Genomic DNA, 9,063 nt, shown 5'->3' with positions numbered 1-9,063 from the left:
AGGAAATACAGCTCTGTCTTGGGTATTGGGTATTTTAAAGGATGCGTTTTAAGGATTTATATTTGTTAAAATTTCAGGCTTCTTTGGGTGGAACACGGCTTCTCTATGAATGTTTGACTTGTTAACAGGATGAACCCAATGGATATTGGGGCTGTGCGTTTATGTTAGTTTTGAGTCTTTTACATAGATCTTTTTTATTATCGATCAAGATTAATGCAGTGGGATTTAGATTTATTTCAAAATCTTGACGGAATTATTCATCGAGGACGAGCATTTATTTACCCCCCCCCCTCCCACCCTTTACCACGACGCTAAGCCAATTTTCTTTCGGTAGTAAACCTATGTTATTAGTTAGTTTCTGGGTATAATATAATATCCTTATCGGATGATGCAATGGCAAAGCGAGCAAATAATTGTGACCCCCACCACCACCCATCCAATTAGATAAACTGGATATTATTAGAAGCAATCTATATAGAGCAAAATTTAATATAATTATTATCTTTTCAGAATATACAAATTTACCATTACATGAATACAAAATCAATGTGGATGAACTTCCGATGCCAAACAATCCTCTCTTTGGATGCATACCATGTATATTCTTTTATTAACTCTCTACGGTGTTTGCTTCATAATCGTCATGATTTTACTTTGCTTCAGAGAGCAGCTATGCCAGACCCTAAAACACCTACGCGGATTTCCAGTTTATCACCGACATGAAGCCAGTTATGGTAGTGCATCTTCCCTGGAGTCAGTAGATGCATAATGTGTATACGACATACGAGACGAGAATTCGTCAACAAATAACTCAGTAGTGTGCGCATATCTTCTCGTCATGATTGATTCATATATGGAACCCTAGTATTATATATCTGAAAAACCGCAAATTCGGTATTCGCAGAGAAGTGACACCGAAAAGCTGTTGACAACTGGTTTAAACTCTTATATGCACCTGTTCAGTATTATTAACGAAGCTTGGAATTGAAATAAAGAAGCCAGAATTACTAGATAAAATCAGTCGAATCCTTTAAAGGATAGTCAAAAAACAAAACTATTTCGACGAACTAAACAAAATAAAGAAAAAGTGGTTGAGAAAGATCACCAGTGCTGTTAATTTGTTCCAGAAGGGTAAATCATGCCATATCTTGTAGAAGTCCTTGCTATAATAAGATGTCTATGAGTTCTTACCCTATATTATCCACATTATCTGTCATATACAAACAAGAATTATTGGTTCATTTTAATGAATAGTAAGATTATCGTGACACTGAACAATTTTAAAACCAGTACACGACATCGTGTAAGCGTTGATAAACGAGGTAAAACGTCAGCGCGTAAGTGCAATGTCAACGATGTAGACTGGAATAACAAGGAGCGAGAGACTATCGTTCAATTTTGATATCTCATGTATTTAGAAGAACATAACTGATTAGAAATTACAATTGAAATATTGAAATCAGTCTTTATACATTCATTGTACATTGTGCTTTTTGGCCCATTTTCTTCGATTTTAGGGTCCAAAGAATATAGATTTCAGCTCTTCAAGGCAACTAGACCCAAAGCTCGAATATAAACAAAAAACATTTTTGCAACGTGAAGTGATATTAGATTTAGTGAAGACTGATATAAACCGGACACGCTGTGCTGAAATGTATCTTTAATGGAAGATAATGAATACACACATTGTTGTTCGCTTTATTTATGTTATAGTGTTCACTTTTTATACGCCAACATTTGCACGTGGATGTATATTGTCGTCGCCCCTGTCCGTCCGTCAGTCCATGTGTACATTCACATTTTGTTTGTGGACACTCTACAGGTCAAAATTTGTATCCGATTTTAACGAAACTTGAAATATAGGTGCATCTCCCAAAGATCTCGGACCGTAACTTCATTGATTATGGCTCTTAGATGTCACAGTTTTTATCTGATTTTGATGAAACTTGAAATGTATGTTAATATCCCAAAGATCTCTGTTCCTTTTGATATTCGCACATATCGAACCTTCACGTGCTGGTTTATGGCCCCTAAGTGTACGAAATATCGCGTGTTTACCTCGTGGTCCCTCTAGAGGTCACAATTTTCATCCGATTGATAAAAAAACCCGTTTACATATATCAACGTTACACCATAATGACGGTTGAGTTCGAATTCCGTCAAAATCGGTCTGAAACTGTCTGACAAAATGGCCGCTCCTCGAACGCAAATAGCGTAAAGGTATGTAATACTAAGGTAGTGGAACCTCTAGAAGTCACAGTTGTTATCCGATCTTGATGAAACTTAAAATATATGTTAATAGCCAACATATCTTGGTTCCTTTTGAGATTCGAGCATATCGGACTGTAACTCGCGTTTAGTTAGCTTATTATCTATCCATCTCTTGTAAAATGTGGGCGTATCTTTCCTGCCAACCACTGGTTGTAATTCAAGCGGTTGTACCTACTTTAAAGGGTTGCCGAATACCAAATGCAGTTCTAAAATTGCAGCAATGTCAAAGTTCTTAAAATCTAATTCCACCTTTTAGCAGCATATTCGACTAGATTACTAGAATCGTATTGCAAAGTCGTCTAATCATTTATACTGCTGGTGGTAAAACATTGCATATTACCATGAAGTGTAGAATTGGTATACATCCTAGGAGTTTCGGCTTCATAACAACATATATTGGTATGGGTGTCGTGCACAGGGGCTGGTATGTACATCCAGAATAATTTAGGCACGCCAGATTATTTTTACTGCGTTAGCATCCAGTATATCCAACTAGAAGCCAGTTTGAGGACGATTCCTGAAAGTGTTTGTTTACTGGAGATTTAATCAAGTAGATCACGATTGATACTGTTAACGACCAGGGTCCTGTTTCACGAAATTTTAACTAAGATAAAATCCCAATTTTAGTAATTTGATTGGATAATAGTAGATTGATTTTAGTGCTTAGCCAATCAAAATTGAAGTATCTACTAAAATTTGGATTTTATCTTTAGTTAAAATTTTGTGAAACAGGGCCCAGGGCATTATTAACACATTCCAGATTCATAATAATTTTTAAAATAATATTTGGAATGTATTTTAGAATCTGTTCATAACAGCGGTGCCTTACCATCCGCCAAACCACAGTTCTCTGCAATACAATATAAATAATTTGAGTGGTGGACCGATTATAGTAGTTGGTCAAAATCTATTTGATTTCCAATGTACGAACTGAAATTAGCAACCCCAAATCCAAGTAAAATAAACACGGGTCTACATTCTGTGTTTGTTTATATTATGTTTTAATATTTTAACATATAAACAGGGGTGTATGTTTATTAATATAAACACTATGTTTACATTACAAATATTTGTCATGGCTAAAATATTTTTCATTATTATTTTGTGTCAAAAGGTGAACGTCGCTTTAGTATATTTTAGTACATCATGGTATAGTAAACAAGTATGTCGAGTTACAGAAAAACCCATGTCAATATACTCTAATGGAAAATTTCGAACACCATATTATCAGCTGTGTAAAGTAATATTATATATAGATACTAATCGAGAGGGGTGTGCCACATTAGCTTCGATGATATCGAATGGTTCAAGACACACTGTGCAGATAAGGTAAACTTAAACTACTGTTATATGCATGTCTTTATTGTACGCACATTAAATAACATTAAGATACCATGAAGTTTCTGGGGGTTGGGATGGCCTAGTGGTCTAGCGTGTTGCGCTTCGAGCTCTAACTGGCCGGTCACCCCTGGCCTGCGGTCGTGGCTTCGATCCCTGGTATGAGCGTATGTGAGATTTGGGGATAGGGGCGCCTTTTCAACCTCGTGGGTTTACTCCGGTTTCCTCCAACAGGAAATACCCCTGCGCGTGCGCTAAGACAATAAAAATAAGACAATAACTTGACTGCGATATCGCCTTCGGTGGAAGCGGGCGTTAAAAAACACCAAGAACAAGATTATAGGCGTTTTTATCGACCACTGATTAGCCAAAGTGATTTGCATTCAATCAAATTTTCATCTTTAACGTCCATCTAATTCAAATTGGTTACCCTAATCAACGAATTTATCGACACCGATTTCCGAAGCGATTACATCAAATCGCCAAATCACTTCAGGGTGCGATTTGACGATTTGATCGGGTGATCACGTGTTTTTTTCAACTGTGTCCAGCCACAACAATTGTTTACAGCTAATCAGATCATTTAACGAACACGCCAAAGTACTTTGAAATCGACTATACTGTCACATGACATCTCCACTAAATTCAAATCGATTTGGCAAGTCGATAAAAAAGCCTGAAGTTAGTACGTAGGTGTTTTGTTGAAAATTGGCAGTTAATATTATTTGTGTACCCCTCAAATAACCGGTGTTTCTATACAAAAATAATATTTTTGTTATTATGTTTTAAAGTTATGTGCAATATTGTATATAATTTGCATATTCATATTACGCTTCGTCATACGCCGTGTTTTATCTCACTAGTCTTGCTAGGACAAAGTAGTTTATTAGCTAGATAAGAGGTCAAGTTAGGTCATTAACATATCGCCCCAAAACAATTGGATGAATTATAATGCATGTCGTGTAAATTTTAGCCAAAGAACTATCTAAGTAGAATGCGTTGAAGGCAACCTCTGTTGATATTTTAGTTAGCCATGAACAGTAGGTAGAAAATTTTCAAGGTACGATGGAGGTTTTCATAGAATTTTTCGGTCGAATAACTCGCTGTTCTCATTTCAAGTCAAAGCCTACGAACAGGGATTGAAAGCCAGGAAACATGGATAACCGATATCTAGACATAGTGAGCCCTACCAAAGGTATGGTGTTCTATTTCGGCCACTTCCCGCGTCGCCCTTGAAAAAAGCGACGCGCAGCCATTTTCAATGTTGAGCTATAGAGAAAAAAAGCGACGTCGACTTTTTAACACGACGTCGCCCTTCGGTATTTTATCTTCAATAAAGTAATTTATATAAGGATCCTACAAATAATATCCTTTATATAACTAAGACATTTCTATAATATCGAGATTATATGTTATATTTTAAATCTCTGTTCTAAACTTAAAATTTTAAACCCTAGTGTGAAAGAGTGACCTTGTGCTCTCTGCAGATACAGTCATACACTATAGTTAGATGACAGGGTACTGATAACATTGTATCAATACGAGAATATATATATATATATATATATATATATATATATAGTTTTTTTTTTATATTCTACGACGAATGTATTAGCAACCCTGAAGAATTAATATTAAGATCGGTGTCGAAAGAATCCAAGATTACGTTCACTCCTGCACTAATTAACCTGGACACCGTCTAAAATCATTAAATATGAGAACGATAGTCAGTTACTAACGGGGCCCTCACAAGCCTATGTGACGCCCCCACCCCCACGCCATTGCATACTGTAACTGCTTTGTTTAGTGTATGCGCTCAGTTTTGATATTTGATGATTAAAAAAATGTTAAAATACCATTTTTGATACTTTCAACACTTTGTCTAAATAACTATTTATTAAATCAACGTATATGTATTTTTTATATTTATTTCCCCTTCAACTCTCCATTTGATCAGAAAACCCTATAATATGTCTTAGAAAAAAAATAATAACTCTACCCTCTCTATTTGCTGAAATATAGACTGGTTTAAACAGGTTTAGGGGAAGCGAAGGCTGGTGATTTGTTATCGGAGCCACCAAGGAGGCTAGTCCATAAATATTCAAAGGGTCCCCGTTTGAATGTTTCTGATCAGCACTTGGATAATTTGCTTTATAAAGGGCGATGTCGTGTTAAAAAGTCGACATCACTTTTTTTCTCCATTTTTAAACATTGAAAAAAGCGACGCGCAACGCGAATTTTGCGTCGCTTTTTAAAAGGGCGACTCGGGAAGTGACCGATCGGGAAGTGGCCGAAATAGAACACCATACAAAGGCTACCATTGTCAAGCTTGTTTGTCTATGACAGGATCGTAATAATTTTAAATAAAAACATTGTCGTGTAGCAGATCATGTATTGTGTATATTTCAGGATGTATTATGTAAGATTTAGATATACCGAGTGGAGTTATGTATGTTTTAAGTATTGACAACAACTCGCTTAGATAGTGTCGATAATAAACAAAGTCTCCTCGATTTTGCATTTAAACGTTTCACGACGATATGGCAGACATTGTCTGATCCACTTAATATCCAAGCCTCTTGATGATCTGGAGGGTTTATTATGAGCTTGTCACGTGAATAAATGTTCAAGTAATAATTTATGTAACATTTGAAATCAGAAAAAAAAACCACAATAGGCAGATTTAGCTGTTGCATAATGCATATTATATATGCCTTATAACTGAACAGTCATCTGTATCACAATGACCATGAATAATGATATCCAATTATACTAATTTTTGGAGAGCCAGGGTGGCTTAGCGAGTATGACGTTGGCTCTCTCGGGGTCCCGTGTTCGCTCCCTGCGTTGGCCGAGAGAAAGTTCATCGAGATTTTCCGGCTTGGTTCCCCCTCGTCAGTGATGTAAGACGGAGGGCATGGCAAGGGACAATGTATAGTCGTTGGAATGGTACGAAAAACCGAGGTCCCGTGTAAACATTGGTGTGCACGAAATAAAAGTAGGCCGTAGCGCCGCTGTACAGGTAACAGTTTCCTCATAGCACACTCGGTTGTACGTGACAAGGAGTAGGGTCGCCTGTCCAACCTCGTGGGTTTTCTTCGGGTCCTCCGGTTTCCTCCCACTGCTAAAGACCCATCCGCGCAAGCGAATTTTTGGAATAAAATTAAAACCATACGTTAGTCCCGAAATGACCTAGTTTGTGTCGAGTGGACGTTAAACCCCATTTCTCTCTTATAGCACACTGCGTGGCGTATGCCCGTCTTCATTAGCCCACAGTAGGAGCAGACCAGTCGGACGATAAACACCATTTCATTTTAAAGTAAATTTTAGGGAATGTTTAAAGATTGAACAACAATTATTTAATCTTGACGCTGGTTTTAACAAATTCAATTGTTTTTTTTTTTACAGCAGAGAAGATAACTGGTATTCATAATGACGATCAGAAACAAAATCATAACACCCATACGTAAAGTCCGTGGTAACAAAGTGATCTACAAAATACATTATATAATCAAACTCTTATCTAGTTCCAGCTTAGGATTTGTGGCGATTCCGGAAGAGATTAAGAAACAAAACCTTGTCTAGTTCCAGGAACAGTAATTGCACTATATGCAAAACGTGTTTGACATTTCACACTGTGAAAAACAATTCTTTTATTAAGTGAGGATCTTGTAGTTTTATATTTTCAAAGCAACCCCCCCCCCCCGCAAAAAAAACCCCAACAACAACGCATAACGTAATCTACTAATAGTTCCTGTTTTATTCTCATTTTAATCCATATATATACTGTTATTACTAGTTCATCGACGGACGTCGATTTTGGTTGGACCGTCAATGATTTATTTCATGCATACAAATATTTTGTCAATAAATATAAATAATTTAGCTAATTTCAACTTCTCTTCATCGGATTGGTGGATTTCACCAAATTTTTCTGGTGTGTTAAAATACGTTACTGTTGAAATCTAACGTCCACTCAACTCAAACTAGGTCACTTCGGGACAAACATATTGCGCGTAGAAGCTTGGGAAGGGGGTATTTAACAGTTGGGTAGGGGGCAGGAGAAATCCCACGAAGTAAGACCAACGACCAAACACCTTGTCACGTACAAGTGTAGGAACGCAACCAAACCAGTTGGACTCAATCTCAATGATCTAAAGCGCACGCGTTAAACCTTTTTTTGCGGCTAATTATATTATTAGCATAAATGCCATAAAATATATACGATTATTTTGAATTCAAAATGAGTTGATTGATGGATATGCTGCAATGTACATGTGCAGTTTTACAGCTGTATGATATCATCACATTCTATTCATCATTGTATAACATTAAATATTGAATAACGTTCATTTGATCGTGGTGCTTCATGGACGCCACATCCCGGAAGCGCAGTGCTATACTGACTTTTATTCGGGCAAGTTTCAGCGTTAAATTTCACGAATTTGGGACGTCAACAAATCCACCTTTATAATTGTTTGTAATAAGACAATGCCGTTTATACAAGGACGGTGGGCAATGCCGGGTTTAGATAAAAAGAAGCTCCAGGTTGTTCCACTTATGAGGCCCCTCCCAATCCTCCACCCTTACGACTGTGGGAAGACGAAAGTATGTTTTAAACACAATGGAACAAAGTCGAGGATCATGACGTATATTTACGACTAAAGGGCGTGTAGGAAATACTTATGACAGTGTCAAAAATATTATTTGTACTGACAGGAGGTTGCTAAACTTGGTACACACCATCCATGCTAACTTAATACTATTCAAACTATACGCTTGAAAATAATTCAGAGAAGGTAATTTCATTTTGGGTGAGTTTACCCCCGATATGTCGGGTTAGTTAAAGTAGCGAAGTCTATAACTCAATATCATCCAAAGTCAAAAGCTGCGTTCACACTAGGTGTTTAATCTGAATTGAATTTGGAACAAAGTCTTATTCCGGACTTTGGGGTCACACTCAATTCGATAAAAACCGAACTGAATCTGAATTAACGAATCCGTATATTTTCCGAATAATTCAACCCGGAACAGTTGTTCCGAATCGGGTTATTCGCAGTCAAGATTTGAGTGTGACACGCTTGACTCAGATCAACAGTTTTACCGGAAACGATAACTTTGCGCGCATGTTGGGATGTAGCCTACATAGCCGCAGCCCTTCGTCACTGAAACACATACTGCGGTAACATAACCAGCTAATTATAATGCAAACATTTACACACACTAAATTCTGATTACGAGTTCTGCCCTATATATTAATCTAATGGCCCATAACTCTGGCAGTAATTATCGTAAATCGTTCAAAATCAATTGGTTTCTTCATCCATGACCTTAAACACCGTGCATAAATATCATGGGCCATAACTCTGGCAGTAATTATCGTAAATCGTTCAAATTCAAGTTGTTTATTCATCCATGACCTTATGAACTGTGCATGAATTTAAAGTCGATCAG

At 37.0% G+C, this 9,063-nt stretch overlaps 1 long non-coding RNA gene across 1 annotated transcript; it reads left to right on the top strand.

Annotated features, from left to right (window-relative positions):
• Positions 1-3,013: 3,013 nt before the first annotated feature.
• LOC130014307 (uncharacterized) lies at positions 3,014-7,303 on the top strand. The gene is made up of 2 exons (XR_008789261.1): positions 3,014-3,600; positions 7,018-7,303. It is a non-coding gene; the product is annotated as an uncharacterized LOC130014307 (long non-coding RNA).
• Positions 7,304-9,063: the final 1,760 nt, after the last annotated feature.

Source organism: Patella vulgata, chromosome 9 (genome assembly GCF_932274485.2).
Source record: "Patella vulgata chromosome 9, xgPatVulg1.2, whole genome shotgun sequence".
NCBI lineage: Eukaryota > Metazoa > Mollusca > Gastropoda > Patellidae > Patella > Patella vulgata.
Note: the sequence above shows the minus strand (reverse complement) of the source record. Positions and strands in the feature narration are given on the sequence as shown.